The sequence below is a fragment of the Molothrus aeneus genome, chromosome 4 (genome assembly GCF_037042795.1).
Source record: "Molothrus aeneus isolate 106 chromosome 4, BPBGC_Maene_1.0, whole genome shotgun sequence".
Taxonomy (NCBI): domain Eukaryota; kingdom Metazoa; phylum Chordata; class Aves; order Passeriformes; family Icteridae; genus Molothrus; species Molothrus aeneus.
This window is the reverse complement of record NC_089649.1, coordinates 70,724,918-70,749,775: the sequence shown is the minus strand read 5'-3', so window position 1 is coordinate 70,749,775 and position 24,858 is coordinate 70,724,918. Positions and strand designations below refer to the sequence as shown.

Genomic DNA, 24,858 nt, shown 5'->3' with positions numbered 1-24,858 from the left:
ACTGCGTGAACACTGATATCAGTGAGTGGCAGAAACCAGATGGTGAGAGATAAGAAATGGTGACGGTGTTTGGGTAGGACTTTGGAGGGCTGTGTTTTTCTGGACCACAGGCTGGGCTTTAATTGTGAGGTGGACTCCGATGAGATTAATTTCATTGTCTGGACAGGAATAGGAAAAAACTCGTGCAGGAATGAAGTTATTTTCCACACTGGGTTCGCTTTGTAGTTTGGTGAACGCCCCGGAGCGGGGGTATCAAAGCAGCCTTGAAGTACAGCACCAATCGCACAAGGTGAAAAAGACCCGTCTCGCTTAGGAAGAAAAGTAGCTTTAACACGCTCGCTTCACCAAACAGGCGCTGATATCTTTAGAGTTTCACGTTCAAGTCGCCCAAGATCGAGAACGGGACGGAGGAGGCGGCGCAGGAGGCGGAGGCGGAGAAGGGGAAAAAGGAGGAGGAGGAGGAGGCGGGGGATGCTCGAGGCGGAGCCGGGGCGGGCCGCAGGGGAGGCGGCTGGAAAACAGGCCGGCGCTGGTTCTCGGCCCGCAGTGCCCGCAGCCGCCGCTCAGCCGCGCCGGGAGCCGCTCAGCCGCGGGAGGCAGCGAGGCGAGAGCCGGGCGGGCGCCCCGACCCCGACAGTCCCCTCCGGCACCGCACAGAGAGGTACGCGGCGGGCGGCGGCCCCGGTCCCCTCGGAGCGTCCCCTGGCAGGGTCCCCTCGGCCCCCTCAGCCCGCACCTGCGCCGGGAGGGCCGGTGCCGCCTCGGCGGGGCTGCCCGGCTCCGTCCCCGCACAGAGCGCCCGGGCAGCGGCGGGGAGAGGGCGGGGGCTTTGTCTGGGGGGCACAGAGCCGGGACCCGTCCCACGCCCTCCTCGCCGAGCCGCTCTAGGGGCCGCTCCCGGTGCCCCGTCCCACACACCTGCCTGAGGGGCCGATCCCGGTGCCCCATCCCAAACACCACCCTGAGGGTTCAGCCCGGTGCCCCATCCCAAACACCACCCTGAGGGGTTCAGCCCGGTGCCCCGTCCCACACATAGGGGAGATACTGACATGACCCCGGAGGAGCCAGCCCGGTGCCCCATCCCACACATGACCCCGTAGGAACCAGCCCTGCGCCCCATCCCACGCACCGCCCTGAGGGGCCGTTCCCCGTGCCCCATCCCACAATTTCACCTCCTCAGACTATTCCAGGGGACGTTCGCTGTGCCCCATCCCACGCACCCCAAACCACCCCAGGAATCTGCTGACCCTCATTCCTCCACCCCTCGACACCCCAGCCCAGGTGCAGAGCAGGTGTCATCCCTGCCGCTTTTTATGGGGACCATGGGAGAAGGGATCGCTCTCTCGCTAAGGGCAGAACACGCACGGTTGTGTTGGGATTTTGGGGCGGTTTGGGTGTTTTTGTTTCCTCCCCCTGCCGTGTGTTGATGTCGGTGAATCTCCCGCATGTGACACGAGTCCGCGCGTTCCTCCGCATTCCCCGCCTCGGCGTTCCCGGCGATGACACCGAGAGGTTCGGTTCCCGGTGGGGAAGTCACCGTGCTGGGGATGCGAATGACGAGCGGCGAAGGCTCGCTCCCGGCTTGTTTGTGTTTCTGCTGTTTTCATGTTTATACAAAGCTGTTACACTACCGGGGGCTTGGCGGCTCACACCGCCGCTTTCAGTCGAATCCATCGATTCATGCGGAATTGCTCCGTCTTTGAGATCGGTGTGGTAGATGAGGGATTAGTTACGAATGCCGGGTAGTGAAATGCACAAAGCCGGTTGTCAGTTCCAGAAACTCAAAACAAATCTTTTATTTACATTCTCAACCCCGTACACAGAGCTGCTCTGCTGCATCCTTGCTCTCCTCACCCCAATCCTGCTTTCTGTGGATTATAGTCATGCTGTCTCAAACCTAGTTTTGGGACCAGCTGTAGTTGCCTGATATATTAGATGTAAACACGAGCTTTACATAAAAGTGAAACCATATATATCGCCTAACACACGTCCCCTCTGTGATCCTGCACAAACAAAGTCGAGCCCAGAGCCCTGTCCTTAGCTCACCCTGCTGATCCACTTTTCCCGTAGCCTGTACGAGGCAGTTCAGTTCCCAGAGTTACCAGACAGGTTTAGTGGAGACCAAGAAATCAGCCCAGGAGCATTTCTGTGTGTTGTGCAAGAATGCTGTTATGTTCTCAGTCCTTTGCAGATGTTGTTTTATTGACTTAGTGATAACATTTTGCTCTCCTAGGTCCTTTTCCCTTTCCAGATTGTTAGGCCAGCACTTACTAATCTTTTGTGGCACTGCTGTGGAACAGATGTACTGTGTTTTTTAGGGAGTAGTAAGCTCTGTGGTTTCAGCTGGCTTTGCCTCTAAAAAAAAACCAGCCCTGCCTTTCCCTCGTGCCACTGTTGTGGAGTGGGTAGCCAGACTAGGAAGCCTGTTTGGATGACTGCTGAGCTGGCAAAAAACCCAACAGGCTTGGGTCTGACTCAGTGCCTGGATCCAAATCATTGTGTGGCTGATCAAACGTTTACCTGGACTCCTTTGGCTTTGGAGCAGCATCCAGCTGGTATTTTGGCTAAGCTGTGTGTGGAAGGGTGTGTAGAGGTCTTTAAATGCTAAAAATGCTGGGTTTTGTGGTCGTTTATCCCTTTCCATCCTTTGGCTCTGTGGAACAGCAGCTCTGGAGCTGTTCCTCTTTGTGCCAGGCTGCCCTGAAACGCTGGAGCGTGTGGCTGGAACACCACAAACACTCTGCACGTGTCCTGGGGTCCCGTGTCCTCAGCCCTGCTGCTGGCACTCGTGGCTGTCCCTCTCTGGTTTGAGCTGGAAGTGCTTTCTCCCTGTTGTGATGTCTCTCCCATCAAAGTGTCACGAGTCAGCTGTAGTGTCTGTGAAACTCCGCGCTTTTCTGGAGTGGAGGAATCTCAGTTGACTTGGTGGCACTGGAGGGGCTGAGGTAGAGTTTGGAGAGCTCTGTCAAGTTGTTGACATTCATTGCAAACAGCAGACGTGGTTTCTGGGCTCCTTACAGCATCCAAGAGGTGTGGTGGTGCTTTTACTGACCTCCACCTTAGCCAAGTAGTGTAATTTGGGTTTTCCCTCACTCATCCATCCTCAAAAGCTATCGGACCCCTGCCCGTCCCTGCCTCAGAAGCTTGGAGGAGTATTCCTACATCTCATTACCAGCCTCAGGAGTGTATCTGCCTGCCTCTCAACCCCACTTCCATCATTTCATGTTTTCTGTTCCTGTCACCTCACTGAAAAGTAATCCCTTCTAATCAAATCTGAGGTTCTCCAACTAAATTCCTGCTGGCCCAAGTGAGTGTCTAAGGAAAATTGTGATGCTGACTTCTGAAGTATGTGAAATTACTTTGTATGATTGGGTTGTACAAAAAAGAGAGATATTATTTTCTCTTGTTTTTTTTTCAAAAGTATTAAAAATGCAGCCTGCTGTGTTTCACAAATCTCACCGCTGTCTCCTTCTCTCAGTAATTGTAATTAACAGACCAGAAAATGGAAAAATGTAGAAATACCCTTTCCCACTGGCCACAAACATTAGTCCTCTCCAGAAGTTAATGAAGTCAAGTCTATGGAAATTAAATAACTGATATTTCTTTTTAGTTCTGTTGGTGAGCTAAAACATTGTGTTAGGGTGGTAAATAATAAACAAAAGGGCTGTAAAGATCTCCTCTTGGAATTGATGTGGGTGAAGAATGGATTTGAATTCTTCTTTCTCTGCAGAGTCTAAACCTCTGGCTTTAAGATGTGGCTGAGGGATCTGTCCTGCTCTGCTTGCATGCAAACACTGATCTAAGCACAGCAGTAAAGTGGGAGAGAGATGGTAACCCACCATAAGAATAGAGAATAAAAGCCATAAAAATAATAATAACCATAAAAAATCCCAAAAGCAACCAATTCATCAAATTATGGGATCCTAAGACACAAATAATTTTACAAGTGACACTTCAAAGCCACCTTTATGGTGCTTCCAGACTCTGTTACAATCATTGTTGTCTTCCTGTTGAGGGAACATGAACATTTTCAGCTACCTTGATGCTGTGTTCCATTTTCATTGGCTCTGTTGCTCTGTTGGCTTTGCTGTGTCCGGGCATTCCTTGCTCTGTGTTGAGGGCACGTGGGTGTGTGCACTGTAATAAATCTTGAATTTATAGAAGTCACTGTGGAAATCGGTTGAAAAGCTATCCTATTTTTTTTTCCTTTTTATAATCTGAAATTTCAGTGGTTTCTTCTTGTTTTAACAAAAGATTCCAGAAATACCATGGGTGGGAATATGAACCACTTGGAAAATAAATCTTTGTGGCAACTCCAGTTACCACCGTGAGCGTGGTGGCACCTGAGGAGCGCATTGGTGTGGTGCAGGTGGTGCGTGGAGAGTGGCTTTGGAGGAACCTCAGTCTGAGGTCCTGTTTTTGTGTTTCCATGAGAACCAGTGCCCTTGAGAGGCCCTGGGATAGGGCTGCAGGCTGGAGGAACAGTGCAGGGCTGCAGAGCTGTCCACATGGAGAAGAGAAAGCTCTGGGGATACCTTTGACCATCTTCCAATGCCTGAAGTGGCTCCAACAGAGCTGGAGAGGGATTCTGGATAAGAGCCTGGAGTGACAGGACAAGAGGGAATGGCTTCCCACTGACAGAGGGGACTTTGAGATTAAATATTAGGAAGGAGCTCTTTAGTCAGGCAGTGATGAAGCCCAGTCACAGAAGCTGTGATTGCTCCATCCCTGGAAGTGTCCAAGGCCAGGTTGGACAGGGCTTGGAGCAACGTGGGATCATGGAAGGTGTCCCTGCCCATGGCAGGGGATGGGAACAAGATGATTTTTAATGTCTCTTCCAGCCCAAACCATTCTGTGATTCATTCAGCAGCCCTGAGCTGTGGATAACACAGCACACAGGGTTTTTTTAACAATGTATTTCTGTCTGAACCCAGCAGCAGCGTGACAAGGACGTTTGCTCTGGGAGATATGCTCGATAGTCTGGTGACCTTTTCCTCTGGAAATCTTTAAATGCTGTGAATGTGGTGGTGTTTGGTGACTTTTAATCATGCCCTTGGTTTTAAGTGCAGTTTTGGTGTTAGTTTTCATGGTGACTTGAAGTTTTTGTTTTGTGATGTGTTGGGGCTGGGGCTGTGAGGTTGCAAGGATGGAATGGAAGGGAAATTGTAAGGATGCAGCAGGAGTGGTTCGGCTCTGAGAGAGGCCTGGGTTGCTCTGAAGGTGATGAGCTCAGCGGCAGGAATGTAATGCAAGAGGGGTGAAAAAGCCCCTCCCTGCTTTTCCTGCTGGAGTTTGATCCCTGAGCTATTCTCGGGTAGTTCTCTGCTACCAAGCCCTGCTTTAAAGTCTCAGTTAAACAAGGCACTTATTGTTGGTGCTCTCTGATTCCAAGTGATGGTGGCTGGCAGCCTGCTGGGTCTGAGGGAGGCAGATTTTGCAGCCCCAGAGTAGTGATTTACACAGGGTTGTTGTTGGATATTCCCTCTTTGGGGCAGTTTTCCACATCATGCTGTGAGACCACGTTTCCCTCACTTCCTGGAGTAGAAGGATGGAGGGAGGACTGGGGGCCACAGAAGAGATCAATGCCACAAAGGGAGTGAGGCGATTTCAGCTGTGGAGGGCTCTAAAGAGCTGAACTGATGTAAACCCAGGCAATTCCAGCTTGTAGGGAATTTTTGGTTTGGTAACTTTCATTTCTTGTATCCAATAGGTCTTTCAAGGGCTGCTGCAAAGCCTTTATAATGGCTTGAAAAGTTCATTTAATTCCACTTTTAGTGTGTGCGTCTGTACTTACTGAGTTCAAAGGCAGGAACTACCTTTTAAGAAATAAAGAAAATATTTGTTTTCCTGGCTGATGATGTAGAAAACTAAATGGATGTAGATAACTGTTGAAGAATGGATACTTAGTTATTCATTTCTTCACTGTTCATTATTCTTGATAATGCCAGATTTTCCTAAGTGTGTCCTCTAGATTGAGCTGAGTGGCATGGAGTAGTGTAGGTTGCTGGCACGCTCGGAATGACTGAAACATTGGACAGGATATGGTGATGTTGGCACATTTTGAGAAGGGGGAAGAAAAAGCACGTTGGTTTTGGATCATTTGTGTTGTGGAGTACTTACTCAAGCTCCCTTGTAGCTGATGTAGGCAGAAAATGCATTGTGCTAGGTGAAACAGATAGTCCTAGCCTATCCCTAAACTGGGAATTACAGAGGAAAGGAGGAGTTTCTTTTCCTTTATAAGAGTTGGTTCAGTTAAATTAATTTTTCAGGGCAGGTGGGGAAGGGATTTTCTCCCAAAGAGGTTACACAGGTGCAACATTCAAGTGTACTCACCTGTTTCTGTTGGATGAGTATTTAGTCTGAAACTGAATTAAAAATTCTCCTGTCCCATGGGATGCATGTTCCAGGATATAGATGTAACCTCCTGCTTTGATCTCCAGTCTTCTTCTAACAGGATTTTCTCTTTTGAAATCAGCCACCGTTGTGATCCCAGCGGACTCTGCCAGGAAGATGTGCAGATCCTTTGGTTGAACTCCTGAAGCTCACAGAGCCTTTGGGAAAGCCTGGCAGGCTGGCACGAGGGTTGTTTTGCAAGAGCCTGGCTTTAGGAGTGGAGCTGCCCTGAGATGTTTTCTCTGAGCTGTCCTGTCTCCTACTGCTTGTTTCCTCTCTTGCATAACTCTTTTCCAGCAGTCAGAGCACAGGCTGACGGGTCACTTACACAGATTTAAGATGCTACTTCTAGGAAAAGGAGTCATCCTATTCCTGTGCATGTTCTGTTTGACTGTGGGTGTGAGATCTTGGTCAGGGAGCCCACACACCCTGGCAGAAGATTGTTATTTTTATGGGGTTATTTTTTATTTGGATCCAATCCCTGGCCTGTCCCGTGACTGATGCTGTCAGCACTACACGTACAGTCAGGGCTGTCCTTTAAGGACAGTACAAACTGGGATCTAGGTTTTCTGGGATTGCATAACTGTGCCCTCAGATGTGCCAGGGTGTACTGACAAACACACACACACGTGTGGTCATAGCTGGGATGTGCTCCTAAAACACCCACACCTGTTAATATTTCTCTTTGGGACCACTTCTGTCACCTTCCTCCCTTGTTGTTCCATAGACAGAGCTTGGAGGTTGACTTTCAATTTTCAAGAATGAGCCAAGAGGATTGTGGGGGGGCACACAAGGAAGCAAAAATTGTTAAAACTGCTTGATAGGTCGAGCTTTAACCCTGAGACAAAGATTGGTACTTCAGAGTTTTTACTCTGCTGCTTGGATGCTCTGACCCCACAGGACACTTCGTGCCATTCATTAATGCTTGCAGGAGCATAAAGTCCTCCCAGCAGACTAAATTAAATGTCCTTTTCTAGTCGTGGGCATCTCACACCATTGCCCCAGTGGCATCTGGTGTCTCTGTTTGGCCTTTGAGAGAACTGGACAAAGGGCTGAGTGTGACCGTGGGCTTTGGAGTGAAGCACTGGGTCATTAATCTTTTTGTTCCCTGATTCCCTTGGGGTGGGATCCAGGGCTGTGGTGGGCAGGGATCCAGTCTTGATGATCTTACACATGAAAATACTCCAGGGAGGAGCAGAAGAAGGGCCTAAAGAGAAGAAAGAGAGAACTGCTCAGACTGCAGGGTGAGATGGGAAGGGGGCAAATGGGAGGGATAATGGGGATGGGCTCCTGTTAGTAAATGTCCTCATGCTGCTGTGGGATGATGTCCTATGTGAGAGGGACTGCGTTGTTGGGAAGGCTGTGCTGGGGAGCTCCTCTTCCTGTGTCTGTTCTGTGAGTCCAGCTCTTTGTGTTCTCCCTGTATTGCTCCTCCAGGAGTGGAGGGAGAAGGTACCATGTGGGAACAGGCAGCTGCTGCACGTGGGATCTTCCAGTGTTTCTCCAATGTATGATGGAAATATTAGGTGGGGTTGTGGGATTTGGGGCTGCTGCTGACGTGTTCTGTTGTCACATTGCTGTTACAAGGAAAGAGCTGCAGGGCAGGAAGGGACCTTAAATTGTCTAATCTGACCTCCTGCCCCAAGGCTGGGTCAGATCTATCCAAACTTTCCCAGCAGATGTTTGTCCAAAGCAGTTGTTAAAAGCCTCCAGTGATGGACTTTCCTCATCGTCCCTGGGTGATCCTAGAAAGTCTGTCATTGTTCTTGCCATTACCAAGATTTTCCTGGTTTCTGACTTTGATTTCTGTGCAGCAGTTGAGAATTGCTGCCCTCTTGCCCTTTTGTTACTGTACAGAGTGAGCTGTTCAGTCCCCTGGAGCTGCCTTTGGGAATCTCTGGTCCGTGTCTTCCTTGAGCTGCATTGTCCAAAGCTTTCCTGGAGATCTGTGTCTGATACCTGCATGTACTGAGCCAGCAAACACCATTTTGTGACTCTCAAGTAGACTTTTGGGGTGTGATTAATGCATTTTAGTTTTGGACAAAGCACTGGTGAAGTGTTTTGTCATTGAAGGTTTTTTATGGCTTTGTCTTTTTACCAACTATAAGAACAGAGCACGTGCTTTTCTTGCCCAAGCACTGTCTTTTCCACAGGGATGTGTTCTGGATCTCTGACTGTTCCAGAATAATTCCTGGCTGTTCTAAGGTGAAGGAAGTCCTTGCCAGCTGCCCTGACCAAGGCTTTCCCCATGATCAGCTTGATCACAGCTCAGCCATTGTGCTTTGCTGCTCTGACCTGCCAGCTGTAGCTCAGGAGTGACCTTCCCTTCTCCCTCCCTGCCGTGATTACACTCTGTGCATCTGATTTTGTACCTGCTGTCCCTTTGTTCCCCTGAAGGACTCAGCTATTCATGCATTTCTATAGCTGGTAAAAAGATTATTCTGAGAGGTAGCACTCAAATGTAAAACAGGACAGAAAACAGATCAGTCAGCACTAGAAGCATTATTTGCTAAGGTAAACTCTTTCACTTTATTTTCTTTTTTGGAAAAAACCCCCAAACCTGCCAGTGTGTATTTGTTCCAGGTATTTTCTCTGGATCTATTAACACCTCTATCATACCTTTCAGTGGGAGAGAGTAGGATGTGTGTGTGAAAGGTTTGTCTGCACACATAGGGCCTTTGTCCTGAGACAACTGAAGAAGCTTTCACCAAAATGAAGGCTGGTCTGGACAGGTCTGAAACATCTTTTGGCATCGACTTGTGTTTATTGCTGTGGGAAGAGCAGGTAGGGAGGAGCAGTCTGGCTTTTTTTTTTTTTTTTTTTGTTTGAGCTATCAGTATGTATCTTTGAATCCCTCAGTGTTCTTGCAGAGTTTTTGTATGATAACTTGTGTAATGTGAGTCCCCAGTTTCTCTTGTTCTCTTTCCAATTGCAGTGAAAGCTCTGGTGTTTCATTCCTTACTTTTTTTCTCTGTCAGTTGCAGACACTGGGATCTTTAGTCATGTGGAAAACATTTTATTGACAGCTTTAGAGTCTGAAGTACTTGCTAGCACTGAAGAGGTGTAAAGTGATGTAGACTCTTGGGCAAAATCCCTTTTACAGTGTTCCTTGATAAAGATTTCTTAGACCTGAAGAGTAAGTGAAGTGGCACAGGAGATTTGAAGCTCTCTCATCTGACCTCCTGCTCCAGACAGGGCCAGGATCAAAGGTAGGTTTCTTGTGAACTTTTTTTAGTCAAGAGTGGCAGGTTGATGCCATGCTTTGTGCCCTCATGGTGAGGAGTCTTTTCCTCCTGTCTGATCAGTATTTCCCTTGCTGTCAGTAATTCCCATTGCTCCTTGTCCTTTGGTTTCTGCCATCCAGTCTGGCTCCATCTGCTCAGTAAACCTCAGTTAAGTAGAGACAGTAACTGGATCCCCCACTAACCACCATTTCTTCTCCAAGTTCAACAACCCCTGTTCCTTCATTCCCTCTCACATCACGTGTTCCAGTCTGTGGGCTGCTGCCTTTCCAGCTCTGATCCAAGCAAATTTGAACCACAGTGTCATGGAATCACAGAATGGTTTGGGTTGGAAGGGACCATAAAAACCATCCAGTCCCACCCCTTGCCATGGGCAGGGACACCTTCCAGTATCCCAGGTTGCTCCAAGCCCTGTCCGGCCTGACCTTGGACACTTCCAGGGATCCAGGGGCATCCACAGCTTCTCTGGGCACCCTGTGCCAGGGCCTGCCCACCCTCCCAGGGAAGAATTTCTTCCCCATATCCCATCTATCCCTATCTGTCAGGTTAAAGCTGTGTGTTTCACCCATCCAGTTGGTTTCCTCCCATTTTTCTATGTTGATAAGCTCTGGGCTCTTGTTCTTTCCACCACATTGATGGCTGTTATCTTGTTTTAAAACAGAGATTAAAGCCAGAGGGTTCAATTCAAGGGAAGCAAACTCTGAATTTTCCCACTGGATTTGGAAGTTGAGGTCTCCCCTTAGGTTGTGTCCTGCTTGCTTCCCTGCACTAGTCTGTTCTTAGGAACATCCCTGGCTTAAATGGATCCAGCTAAATCTCATGCCTGGTGTTTTTTAATTTTGTTCTTCTCCACAAGGTACTCTCAGGTCTGCTGTTCCCAAAAGCACGCCAGTGAGCAGCTCAGGGCTGGACTTTGCAAGGCACAGCTGAGCGCTTCCCATGCCTCATCCCTTGGGTTTTGCCTTCATGCACCTGTGGAACATTGTTGAGTGTCACCATTTTGCCTTGACTCTGTAAGAGCCTTTTCTGGAGACTTTCTGAATAGAGTTGCTCCCTGGTTTTGTATTTGTACCTGGGGCTTCTCTTTCTTAATTATTTCCTGATGTCATTATTGGACCAGTGCATGAAGATAATTTAGAAATTGAAATCTGTACACCTTGGTGCTTGCAAATCCTCCCAGCTGAATCATCTTTTGGGTTTATGGCCATACATTCCAGTCTGTCATCCCAACTGATAATGAAAATATTACACAGCTCTTATGCCTGGCTGGACCCGCTTTCCAGTGCCCTCCCAGTTAGATAACAAACCCTTGATAATTGTACTCTGAGAAAGATGCTGTCATGCAGCCATTTTATGCTGATTACATCTAATTAATGTTTTCTTAGGTGCATCTTATGGGAATGTCATGTGGAACAGCATCAGAGCTAATACAGATTGCATTTCTGTATCTCCTTATCAATCCTGTACATTTTTTCCTGGTGATGCACAGATCCTTCATTGCTCCATAGATTTCTGATGCTAAAAGGAACCATAGAGGTGATGAGACCTGCCCCTGTCCACGCTGAAAATTCAACTGAACAAGTCACACCAGATTGATCAGGAGTTTTGTAACGGGACAGTTGTGACAGCTCCAGGAGATCAAGAGGAAACAAACGTGATGTGTTTATGGATCCCAAACAAAATTAAACAATTACCTGAATCCAGCCTTCGGAGCAGCCTTTGAACGGATCCCAAGCCTTTTTGTGCAAGGGCTGGGAACATAAAGAACGTGTCTAATCTGTACTGCTATCAGGCAGCAGTTATCAGTGCCTACGTGCTGTTACTCAGATCTCGTTAGCTGCCTAATTGGATAATAGGCAGGACACTTCACAACTGCATAAGTATATTAAGTTTAATCTGCTCTGGAGCAGGGAGGGGAAGATGGGCTCGGTGACAAATGGACACAAGAAGATGCACAGTGGGGCAGGGGTGTAAATATGGGGCTGTGTCCCCATCAGTCCCAGTAACTTTCTGAGGCAGAGGCTCTGTGTGTCTGCAGCATTGACATCAGTGCTGGAGTCCCAGCGCAGAGACTTCCAGACTTTACCCGTATTGGCCAGGCAATTTCACCTCCAAAAGCACAGTTTTGCTAGTAGTTAAATCCCTTTCTAACTTCTTTTTAATAAAATGTGTGGTATAACTTAATACCTGTTTTTAAATCCAACATGACAGAACAGAGAGAGGGATTCTGTGTGTTTGTGTGATACTGGAACTTTGCAGCATGTTGCTGGTCCTAAAGCTTGTTTCCAGCACATGCAGATCACAGTGGACAGGATCAGAAAGCTTCCACAGCTCTGTACATGGAGAGGAGAAGCTGTTTGATTATTAATTACTCTTCCCTTTCTTTCCAGAAAAAATGCAGTCACTGTAGTTACCCAGTTTTAAACTTTGGAGTGGGTTGCCTCTTTCCAAAGGTGCAATGAAACCTGAGGCAGATTCTTGTAGATGTGGGTATGAGCACATTTCATGAGTTGTCACCACCTGTTCTATTCTCAGGAGAAGGGATCTGCAAGGGACAATTCTGAATGCAAAAGATGCATCTGCCAAGGGGATCTTTAGCTCAAGGTGATGGGAGAGTGACTGTGAACTGTGTCTTCTCCATTTTTTTTCTGGATTCCCTTGGGACTGGTGGAGTGTTTTCACAGAAACCCTAAACTGAGCCCAGCTTTTGGTCCTGTATCCTTTGTGAGGTGCCTACAGCTTTTCATTAATTTCTTGCTTAACCTCATAGAAAAAGTATCTTCACCTTGTGCTGTCCAGCATCTGCCTGTAGCCAGGCAGGACAGACACGAGCCAGCCTCTTAATCTGTAAGTGTCTTAAGGAAATGTAAACTCCATTAAGTGTGTTTATCACTGAGCAGCTCATTCCCAGCTGTGCAGAGCACCTCGTGGTTGGTTTGTATGGGATGTACAGAGGATTCTCTGCTGCTTTGTCCTGACATCTGTGTTTGTGACCAGCAAGGGTGAAGAGCAAGGCACTTGTCAGGTTCTTGTCACTAAGGGTTAAGTGTGAGGACACTGTTCCACTGTACTGTGAATTTAAAGCCTGCTGATTTTCCCATGGAAAAGTGTTATTTAAAAACAGAACCCTAAATTGCTTTTATTTTGTATGAAGGGAAGACGCCATGGGGTGTTTGGTCCATGCTGGTGTAGGCAAACTCCCAGATGGTGGAACTAAAGAATAGTCATTGAATACAGAAGAATTTTTATGGTTGTCCACACCTGGTCTGGTGCCTGCACTAAAAGCATGATCAGCAGGGAAAAATGGTATTTTTTTCCAAAGGGTAGCTCACATCTCAGCAGCCAAATTCCTGGAACAGGCTCTGGAGAGAGCCTGTGTCCTTGTTCGGCTTACGTAGTCCCTCTGAGGCACTGGTAGGGGGTAGCTGCAGGTAACTCTTCCCTTCTGCTGCTTGTGCCTGGGTCATGCTGCAATTGGAGGCATCCAGGAGAAATGAGGGAGAGTGGGCTGCTACAGATGGTCTCCCCAAAGTGTTGGATGTGTTGATAGCATGTTTTCTTTAGCTATACACACCAATATTGCCTCTATCTCCCATCCAAATCTGCTAGGTATTGACGTGGACTCAATCCGTCATCAACTTCGAGTTGGGCTTGACTTCAACCTGTACTTATTAAAGAGTGAAGAAGGCTCTGTCATATGCAGTTGATATGGGAATTTAGAAATAAAAGTGCATATTAAACTATCAGTAGCATTTTCCCCCCTCTTTATCTGGAAAAAAAAATAATGGCATGGGTTGTTTTCTTCCTCCTGCGTGGGCAATTTCTAGACATGCCCAGCACTTGCAGGATTGTTTTTCAGACTCAAGATAACCCTTAGGGTGGTCCTGTCTGCCCCTGCCTGCTACAGATCAAACCCACACCTAGACATGCAGGAATTCAAAAGCAGAACACCTGCTTGGTTGGTCTCTAGTGCGTTCTTTGCGGAAAGTTTTAAAAATGTGTTTTATCCGGACAATGAGGAGGTGAGATTTGTGATGCTGTGGATTCATCTCACCCTTGTGGCTGAGCATGGATGAGCTGTCCTTGTAGAGGGAGCCACAGAAGGATTGTGTCACTCTAGGTCTTCATTAGGGTTGTTAAGCACTATTTTAAGTTTCCTGAGCTTAAGTCACAGCAGATCTGATGTCTGGAGTCAAGGCTTGGCCTGTGGCAGGCAGTTCCTTTGGAAAGCTGTGCAAAGATCCTCGTGTCTCTCCAAAGCAGTGCCCTGTATTTCAGAAAGGAACATTGTGAGCGAGGAGAACAAGTTTCAGATCACATGTTCCCCAGCAAATACTGTCCTTTCGATAGGAAGACTTGTTGGAGAATGTTAATTGAGTCCCTTTTTAAATGAAGGAGGCTTTGCTTCCTTCCCAAGTTTTCAAAACAAATTTTCCAAATACAGTGCCTATGTTTCATTCAAGTGTAAATCCTTTCTCTTTAACCTGGAAGTTATCCCAGAAAAAAGCCTATCCATTCACTGCAGGACAGACCTTTGTGGTTGTAGAGGAAAAAAAAGGAGTGGATCGAATTGTCCAAACAGGAAGGGTATTAAGAAAAGCCTTTGCTCAGTGAACGGAGCTCTCATTTCGGTTTAAATAGTGTCCTACAAATTCCACTTTACATCTCCATTGCTTTTGAAGCATCACACAATGATTGAGGTGTCTGCTAAATTTAGAAATGACAATTTTTTTCCTGCCAACATGCCAGCCTAGCTGGAGGGATTTCAGCATGCAGTTATGGGACGGATGCAAGTGGTGATTTGAAATTTACTGGCTTGTTATCTCATCTGACTTGCACATAGCTCTGTCCTGGTGGGGATTTAATACCTTACACTGATGCCTTTTCATTCAGAGGGCATTAGTGGAAATGCTTTTCTGGCACAGCCAGGTGCTTGTGCTGTTTTACATTCGGTGGAGCTGAGGTACCGAAAGGATCCAGCGTGGTGTGCTGAATAAAATGAGCTCCCACCTAAACACGTTGAAATTGTGCTTTATTTTGAGCAAGTTATGGGTAGGATTGTCACTCTTTTACTGCAGTCACATGGGAAGGCTTTGGAAGCAGAGACAAATCACAAGTGTCCCAATTCACAGTTTCTACTGTTTACCAGATGACAAATCTTCCTGCTCTCTGAAAAATGTCTTAGATCTAAAATACATCTTTTTTTTTTTTCTTTCCTCAGCCTGTGGTATTTAATTACTCTCTTTCTGAGCAACATTTCATCTCAGTTCTGTGAAGCTGTTTGAGGCACAATTTATGCAGGGGATCAATACTAAAGTAAACTTCCCTTTGTTTTGGTAAAATGTCTTTATTGTCACAGAAAAGAAACATTTTGAATTCAGGTGTGTCGGGAGAAATGAAAGGCACCTTGCAGCAGTGGTAATCCATCACTGGAGTGCATCCCACAGCACTCCAGGCTCCACTTTACCTGCAAGGCACTTAAAACCTCAAAGCACAAGAAGTCGACTGGAGGAGGTTTTCTGTTGGAATCTCCAGACAAAATTTCATCCTCGGGCTTTGTTTTGAAGTTTGCAGCAAGATGGGAGCAAAGGTGAAGGTGTCATTGTTGTGTTTTCATCTCTTTCCTCACCCACCCTTCTGCTTCTTGTCTTTGGTGTTGTTTGACCTTTAAAGATCCCTTGCAGCCCCAATTATTCTGTGATTCCATGATTCATGAGCTGTTTCTGCTCTCTGCTCCATTCTGCACTCAGGAGGAAAATCACTCAGCGGGGAGAATTGTTCCTGTCGCTTTACAGCAGGGATGTGGTCCTGTATAAAAGATTTTCCATGGCAATACTGATTCCTTTGGATATCTCTGGGTTACCTGGGTGCAGGCATTCTGTAGTGAGGAGACTCCTTTTGTACTGAAATATTTCTTATCGTCGTACGCAAACCCATGGGGAAAAATTCCCATCTTCTTCAAGGGAAGCTTTTTGGGACCAGACAGCTACTCTGCCAGCCATAACCCAGCCTTTAGGATCTAAGGATTTGCTTCCCAACCCGAATTCCCCTGCCCTGGGCTCCGTGCTGCTCTGGGGTGTGTTTGTGCAGGCAGCAGGATGGAGAAGGCTGCGTGAATCGCAGCGTGCTGAGGCCAGCCCTGGGTACGTGTCTGCTGCCTCAGAGCTGGAACATGTGGTTTGTTTAATGCTCCAGCAAAGCACGAGCCCAGGGAAATTTTCTTTGATACAGCTGCACCTGGAGAGACATATTTTTCCTGGAGTCACGTCTAGTCTGTTCCAGGCTGAAGTTGATCCAGTTACTGTGGGAGTAAATCCATGTGGTGGTTGGCTTTTTTAATTCTGGTGCTCTTCCCATAGTGTTGCTGTTGGATTTAATGATTTTTCCCTGTGGCTTGAATGGTAAAGATGGGGTAACTGCTTGGGGATGGCTTAAAATCAAAGATTCAGTGTGGGTGTTGCTTTCAAAAAGAGAAGAAATAATGCTATTTCGAGAGCTGTGCTGCTATTTCAGGGCAGTTTGGTAGGTCTGGGTTCTGAGAAGTGGTGAGGAAAAATAATTGCTTTTGGCTATCATGTCTCATATGGTGTGTCCTGAAATGATCCTCATGTACACATAGAGCTGGAACCCGTACTGAGCCTCTCTGCATGGGCATTTGTTCCCTGTCTCACCCTCCTGGTACAGAGGATGGGAGGAGAAGAAAAGATTCTTGTTGAAATTTTGCTCCCAAGCATGCTGCAACAAATTTAAAACCCCAAACCACAGCAAATTCCCAAGTGTAATATGGACACCAGTGTTTATTTGACTGAGACATGATTGTGTTCTGAGTTGTGCAAACACAGGCATATTTCCCATTTAATTAAGGCTCATCTTATGAATTAAGATTTCCAAACAATTGGAGAAAGAAGGAGGGTGGAAGAGATAAGATCTCAAGGTTGTGCAGACGGGAGAGGGTACAGCTTGTTTTGGCAGCTGGAATGTGACTTTTGCAGGAAACTTGTTTGCAGCATTGTTCTATTAATTATGCCAGTGTTTTTAGCTTATAACTTTTTTTTTCCCCTGTAGTTTACTGTCTGTCTTTCCTTCCTTTTACAGTCCTGAAACACCAAACTTGGCTTCTGCCAGGAGTGTAGGAGTGGCAATACCTCCCAATGCTCAGTGTGATTGAGGAGCTGGAAATAGGGCTTGGCAGAGCTGGAGATAGGGAACAGTTCCCACTAAGGGTCCACCAGAGCCTGGCAAGCTTGTAAAGACACAGGAAAAGACAGGACAGTTTGGGGCTGGTTGTTGCTTGTCCTTAGTTCAACAACTCCAAGTTGTTCCTGAGCTGTCAGCCCTTGGTCCTGTCAGGCTGACAGAGCCAGACTGCAGCTTGATGCACTGCTTTAGGTTCTGGCCAGCTGTTGCTAGATCCCTGGTGCTCAGTAGGATTTGGAGACCAAAGGCACCGGAATTCTTGGCTAGATCACAATTTCTGTCACCAGGGTTGAGGTGGGAATATCCTGTTCACTGCAGCAGGTTGAGTACAACTGGGGTCCCCCTGTTCTTCAGCTTCTCCTGACAGCAGGGGAGTGTTATGGCAGTAACAGCTGTCTCTGTGATGGGTGGATATTGTGGGATGCATTCCGGGTAGGTGGGACCTTGTGCCTATCTGCAGCGTTCCAAACAAGGGGATGCTGATGTGCCAGCTGCAGCACGCGCTTGTTCAGTCTGCAGGGGATTTGCAGAGCAGTGGCTGTACTGGATTTGCTCCCGTGTTGCCCAAGGAACGTGCCTAAGCTGTTCTTTTTGTCCCTGCAGTGGAACTCCTTTCAGCTGTGTAATACTGTAGCCTCAGGCACATGAACCATGGCGTTGCAGTTGTGCTCCTGCTGGATACAGGGACAGGAGGAGCTCTGTAGTCCAGACTACATTCTCAGCCCATTTCTCTGGGAATCACTTGAGGATGATGGCTGCCTCCAGAGGGGTTTGTGATGGTGGAGAGAATCCTCTAGTCCTTCATTTTATCCCCACACTGTAAATCAAGATGCTGCCCCACTCACCAAGGTGTGTTCCTGGCAGCAGCTCCCATCCCAGCCCTTTGGAGCTGGCAGAGCCTGCCACGTTCTCACAGTACCCTTCAGCCAGAGGAACACAATTATTTTCATTTCCTTTTCCTCAGATGAGGAGGATTTGAAAAACACATAATGGTGCATTCTATCAGTGAGTTTTAAATGGTGTGATTCATTCCCTGTGCTCTTGGTGTGACGTTCCTTGGTTTATTTTTTTGGATATCCGTGCAGTTCTGTCAGTGCCAAGCACTGTAAGGAAGTGCCCCGTGGCAGACAACCTGCTCTGCCCATATGTTCCCTTTAAAAAAAAAACAACAACCCAGCTCATAATAGGAAGTCTTTATACTGCATGCCAAGACGCTTGGGGCTTGTTAAATATATTCTACTTGTCAACAACTACCCAATTTAAAAAGTAGCCTTGGTGTGAATCAGCTTTGAACAAGTTCATTTGACTCAAGGGATATTTGCAGGCATTAAAACAAGTTGGATCACAGTGGTAAAAATGTGCAGTTGTTTCCTGATCAAAAGCACCATCCAGTGTCCTTTTTTGGTTTTGTTTTGTATTAATCTCTTTTCAAAAGTGCAGAGATTTTCCCAGCTGGTGATTTTGGAAGTTATTGGGGCGAGTGTTTCTGGGGACCACTGTGTTGCTGGAAAATCGAGTGGCAAAGGAGGTGCCCGGTGCCTCCAAAGCAGCAGGAAATCTTATTCTGGAACTTGTTCCACTATCTTTGTTGATTGAGAGTTAATTATAAAATATCAAATCTCATGGTTTAGGGTCTTTTTCAGCCTAAGTGGTTCTCTGAATGCTGCGGTTTATTCTCTTCCTCCCTTCTGCGTTTTTCCTGGATGATGGTGTTGTGGAAAGAGGCAAAGGGGATGGCTGTCCTGGATCATACTTGCAAAAAAATACCATTTCTCAGAACAATTTGTTTTTGTTGTTGTTGTTGTTGAAGAACTCAGACATTTCTGCTTCACTTTCTGGCCAGCAGTGCAGGACCACAGAGTGGTGCTGTGGTGGCAGCCTGTATTCTGCATAAGGTGTGTGATGGGCTCAGCTTTCATATCCAGATTTGGGCTTCTTCTCTTTCATAACTTTTGGAGCAGTTTACAGAGTTTATTTGTTTTGTGTGCACTGAAGAAGCACAGCTTCTTCTCTGCTTGGGAAGAGGAGCCAATTTAGTATTGCCTCTTCCCTGTCTCTCCTGAGATGAGGGGAGGGAAAATTCTTTCAAGTGAGGGGGTAAATGAAGTTAAGGCTTCAAGTCAACCTCTCAGAGTAAAGGAGACCTGAGTTTGGACAGGAAAAGGTTAATGCTGTATTTCCCTCTCTTTTGGGATGTGTCCAGAGGAAGAAGAGCACAGAGCCAGCCTGAGGGTCCCTGTTGTCTTCAAAAAACCAGTGCTGAGGAGGTTTGGGAGCGAGCTGCAGGTTTGGTGTGTGGGAAAAACGGGAAGCATTTTGGCATGCTGCTGTCCAAGAGTACACGTGGTGTGTCATTAATGCCTTTCCTTCCTTGATGTCTGATCCAGCCTCAGCTCCCTGTGTGTCAGTCACTGGGCTGGGTCAGTAATTTGTAAATGGAGCTGGTGATGCTGATGTAAGATCAGCATTTTCAGTGCCTTGAGCCATGCTTCGTGGCTTGGGCTTTTACAGGGATAAATTGTGGTGGATGGTAGCATTTATCTTCAGTTCCAGCTTGTTTTTGTCTCACAGCCACCTCTATAAATTCCAGCAGCTCTCTGGAAATCAAACCACTTCATTTCAGATTCTGCCTGTGGAAATACAAGGCAGGACACAAGTTGCTTGTTGGCACAGGAGTGCCGGCTTGTTTTTGGGAGTCTGTGTCCCTTGTACCACCTTGGTGACAAAGATGAGCCTGGTCATCTTTCCACCCTGAGGGCTGGTGGGCAGAGATGAGGCATGCAGGATAAATGGTGTGGGATGCAGCAGAGAGGGTGCTGCAGAGATGCTGGTGATGTTCCACCCAAACCCTCCTTGAGACCAGGCAGGGTTGCTCACTCAGGCTCACGTGTCCCTGTGCAGCATCTGCAAGGCTCTTTGCTCTGCTCAGGTAGGAAGAGGTGATGGGGGGATGGAGTCTCACCAATAGGACAAGCAGGGATTGTGCATGTCTCCTTTGTTTCCAGTATTGGAAAGCTGTTCAAGGAGATCATGCTGGTGATGGTCCTACTTGGAGCAGAGCCTTTGTGACCCACACTTGAGTTGCTGTGAGCTGTCAGAACAGATCTCTGCCCACACCTGGGGAGCAGAACTGGACTGGGGCTGAGTGACTCGTTCCAACTGCTGCATCCACCTGGAAAACCTGCTCACACTAAAATCCTGGCTTGGATAAAACCTGAGCACAAGGCTGGCAAGGAAGTGTCACTTTTGCAGATGGTTTCAGCCCAGCAGCTGGAGGTGAGCTGCCAGCACTTGCAGGTGTAACACGAGTTAACCTTGATCCCAGTGGTGCTATACTGTCAGTGACAGAGGTTTATGAGGAAGGGCTCTGGCACGTGCAGAGAAGGCTGTGGAACATCACCCTGCTCCTGCAGCTCTGCAGGTAGCTGAGTAAACGAGGTGTGTCTACTTGCAGTGCAGTAAAGCTCCTGTGGATCTGCAGACACAGCTGGCTTGGACTGGTGTTTGCACAACGCCTGTACAAAGGCAGCTTGGAACATCTGGTGTCATCCCATGTCTGACTGGTGTGGAGGACTTAGGATCAATTAATAGCACTCCTGAAAGGGTGTAAGTGGTGATTTTGAAAAGAGTTGTGAGTTTGGTGTACAGCCTGCTGGGTTAAAAAGGAGGGAGAAGGGAAAAAGAGACATCTTCCAGTTTGACATATTTACAGCCTGGAGAGCTTGGAAAGAGCATCTTGAAATAAAAGGCAGCAAGGATTAATGTGCTTGTGTTTGAGAAGGCTGATGAAAGGGGGAAGGAGGGAGAAGTTACAAAATGTTTATTTTGTTGTGCCAGGAGCTGAGGAGAACCACAGCTCGCAGCATCAGGAGGCACTGACAGGCAGTGCTGGAGCCAGCCCAGAAATCCCTTCCACTTCACTTCTGTATCTGCTCAGAGATATGATGTGTCCTGACCCGTGCTCAGGGAGCAGCCTGAGTCTGAAACCTGCAAATGTGGTAAAGGAGATAAAATTGCTCCAACCAGAATAATCCTTCCAAGCACTTCTCCCTCAGCTTAGGGAAAAAGGTGCATTAGAGATGATGACTGGAAATTTTGTTATCGCAGTTACTTAGGTGAGGGTTATGCACTGCAGCCATGCTCAGCACAAGGAGTGCTGGGCTGTGTAATGAGTTAATGGCCTAAAGACTGCAGTGTCTTTACATCTGCTGAATAAGTCACCTTTCTCTTTCTCTTTCACCTTTCTCTTTCTCTTTCACCTTTCTCTTTCTCTTTCAAAAACTCTTTGGTGGAGCTTTTCCCTTCAGGCTCAGCTAACAATGCTTTCAGATAAACACTTCTCCTTGTGCAGCTGATGAAATAACAGAGCTTATTACACTATTGAAAAAAGGCTTTTGAAACTCTGGATCAAAAAGTTTGCTGGTATTATTATTTTTTAAAAAAGTTTTTTTTACTGTTTTCATCATGGTAGATTACTGAGGTGCAAAGGCCACAAAATTTTGGTTTGCAATTCAAACCTGGCCATCTCCAGTGAAGTGGCAGGATAATTCCCAGCACCACAGCTGGGTCTTCTGCTGGGACTGGAGTGTGAATGTTTATGACAGATTGGATCCTGAGTTGAAAGCTTCAACCAGTATCCTCTCTGTCTTTAGAGGAAAGTATTTCAACAGCTGATTAGTGTCATTGTTAAAATTAGATATTTCATTTTTGTTGTGATTTTTTTTTCTGGCTTCTGCTCTTGGTTTCTCAATCTCACTTTGTGACTGCTTAGATTGAATTAATTTGGTGTCAGATTTTCTCTGTAAACACTTTCAGGCTGTGATGACAAACCTGTATTATAAACACATGTGTGTGCAATGCCCCTTGGTGTGTTGATAGTATTTTGAATAGCTGCACTTAAAGTAATGAAGAAATAGTAGTGTGTTTATTTCTTGTGCTTCCATTTAGGCTTTCAGCTGACTCTTGTTGCTTTTATCCAAGTTCCTTTCAAACACAATATCATTGCTTAGCTGTCTGATTAGGGATGATGCTGAATTCTCATCAAATAGAAACCTACAGGGAATAAAGTGATTCTGGTAAATTTTTCTGCTGGTCTGTGCAGTCAGCAGGGAATTTGTTTGTGTTGATGGTGCATTTCTCACCCTCCAGACTGGCTGTTACACTTGTTAGTGTGAAGGCTGTTGATTCAACACAATTTTAGAGCACTCAGAAAGGTCAGGTGACCTTTTAAAACCGTCTGTAAGCTCCCTTCCAGCTCAGCCATCCTGAGACAGGAATGCCAGGGGTCAGCAGGATGGATCTCTCCTCTCCATGCCCTGAAAATGCAAGTGGGCAGCAAATGCCACCTGAACACCTGAAATAGTGACAGGGGTGAGATGGGTCCCTCTGGGATGACCATGAATGTGGTCTGGGGGTGCCAGCAGTCCCAGCTCATGGGTAAATGACAACCTGCTGTGTGATACAGAGTCTGGAGGAAGGTCACTTTTTAAAGATTAACCAATCCTGGTGGAAAACCCCAAACAAACCCCCAAATCCTGACCAACCTTCAGCCAACCTTTAAAGCACACAAACCTTGTTTTCAGAGCATTGCCCAGGTCTTTGTGTCGCCAGGGCTACAACAATACTGCCACAGGAGAAGTTGGGTGAGCTAAGAATAGCAGATTTCCTTGAGAAATGCTTTTGTTTATTTTGGTTTTCTATTTTTAAATAGTTGGAGCCTTAGCGACCTTTTTCTGAGGGGTCCTAGAAGAATTGCCTGGTCACAGGGTATTGTTGTAGTAAAGAGGGCAGTTGTGAACTGCCTTGATTCTCTGGCTTCTTCCTTGTGACCTGCAAGGCTTTGTGGGCAAAATAATGGGAAAAAAAATATCATGAAGTTGTCACCCCACTGAACTTGTAGCGAGTACAAATGCCAGAAATGGAAATGCAAGATTCTGGCTTGATAGAATGATGCCCATCTCAGAAGATATATTTTTGCAAAGATTTGTCTGCTGAAAAACAGCAGTTATGTTTAGGAATTTTTTTTTTGGGAGGGGTTGGTTTTAGGGATTTTTTATGTTCATTTGAGGTTTTTTTTTGAATGAAGGAAATGGACAGGAGTGAGAGGGGATGAATTGAGGGTAATTTCTCCTAAGGAGTCAGGGACAGAATGGTGATAGAGACTGAGAAAAGGGGGCAAGTCTGGAAGTAGAAGTGATTAAAACATCCTGAGTGAGGCACTTAGAAGCACAAGAGCTAAGAGGATTGAAACTGTATGTTTTAGACAAAAGGAAGATGTGTATTTGGATATTTTCTTCTTGTGGTTAACCAGTGCCTCTTGGCTGTCTCACAGGAGCTCTGTAAGCAAGACAAAGCAAAGAATTTTACTTTGAGTGAAGCTGTGATTTAGTGCTACCCTTGCTCTTAGCTGGACACCAAGTAAAATTACAGTCTGAGGGAGATTCACAGTAAGACAGCCAACACACTTCTTACCCCTGTGATTAAAAGAGAAAAGAAAAAAAAAAACAAAATACAAAAGAAACAAGCCTTTTTGGCAATAAAGAAGAAGTAAAAAGCCAAATTCTCTTTGTGTCAGAAGACCTGGTAATACCCACTGGCTCGAGAGCCTTGACTTGGCATGTGCTGAAGGGAGAGCACTGCACACAATGGGTGACAGAACAAGAGGATACAGTCTCAAGCTGCACCAAGGGAAATATAGGTTGGATGTTAGGAAAAAGTTTTTTACAGAAAGAGTGATAAATTTCTGGAATTTTCTGCTCAGGGAGGTGGTGGAGTCCCCATCCTTGGGTGTGTTTAACAAAGCCTGGATGTGGCACTGGGTGCCAGGGTTTGGTTGAGGTGTTGGGGCTGGGTGGGACTCGATGATCTTGAAGGTCTCTTCCAACCTGGTCATTCTGGGAATTCTGTTTTATGTGCTTGTCTCACCCATGAGCCTACCAGAGGGAATAATTTATACTGAAATAAAGTGTATTGGGGGCTTTCTAAATTTATACCACCTGTTCATTCCCCTGTGGAATGTGCATCCTGGTTGGAAAGCTCAAGCTTTTGCTGAATCTTAATTGCCTTTCCCTGCTGATCATATGGTACAGGTTGTTGGCTAATTAAGGGTGGTTTCCAAATCAGGGTTCTGTACACACAGAATACCCTGCTATTTTCTCATCTGTCTAGACAGGTCACCTAATCCAGTATTAAAATGCTGAAACAGGAGGGAAAACATTTTCTTGGAGCTTTCATGTGAAGAATTCACAGGAGCTTGCCAATGCCAGGATGAGGGAAGCTGTGCTTAAAGAACTGAGCTAAAACCCTTCAATTCCTACTGAATATAGGTGGCAGAAAAGATGTTCCTTTACTGTGGCAATGAAAATACATGGATCAAAGTGTTCTCAGGAGAATGAGAAGGGGAGAGGGTTGTAGAATGTCTGTGGGAGGGAATTCTCCCCTTCTGTTCTGCCCTGGTGAGACCCCACCTGCAGTGCTGGGACCCCCAACAGCAGAAGGACCTGGAGCTGCTCGAGAGAGTCTGGAGGAGGCCATGGAGATGCTCCAAGGGCTGGAGCCAGGCTGGGAGAGCTGGGAATGTTCACCTGGAGAAGGGAAGGTTGCAGGGAGAGCTCAGAGCCCCTTCCAGGGCCTAAGGGGGGCTTACAAAAAAGACAGAGAGTGATTTTTACACAGGCAGACAGTGACAGGACAAGGAGGGAACAGTTTTAAATCAGAAAGAGCTTTAGATTGGACTTTAGGATGAAAGTCTTCCCTGTGAGGGTGGGCAGGCCCTGGCACAGGGTGCCCAGAGAAGCTGTGGCTGCCCCTGGATCCCTGGAAGTGTCCATGGCCAGGTTGGATGGGGTTTGGAGCACCCTGGGCTAGTGGAAGGTGTCCCTGCCCATGGGAGGGGGTGGAATGGGATGAGCTGGAAGGTCCCATCCTTGAGAATTCTGTGATCTACCTTCTGTTGGGCTGTGGCCGTTGGAAGCTGCTGCAGTGGCAGTTGGAGCTGATGCAGGGCCAGCTGGGACAAGCTGCAGTG

At 46.8% G+C, this 24,858-nt stretch overlaps 1 protein-coding gene across 1 annotated transcript in view; it reads left to right on the top strand.

Annotated features, from left to right (window-relative positions):
- Window positions 1-530: 530 nt before the first annotated feature.
- The window catches only part of SMOX (spermine oxidase), a 51,802-nt gene continuing 27,474 nt past the window's right edge, over window positions 531-24,858 (top strand). Inside the window, exon 1 of the mRNA XM_066548776.1 lies at window positions 531-661. The gene's annotated coding sequence lies outside the window, so the exon portion shown is untranslated. The remainder of the gene's footprint in view (window positions 662-24,858) is intronic.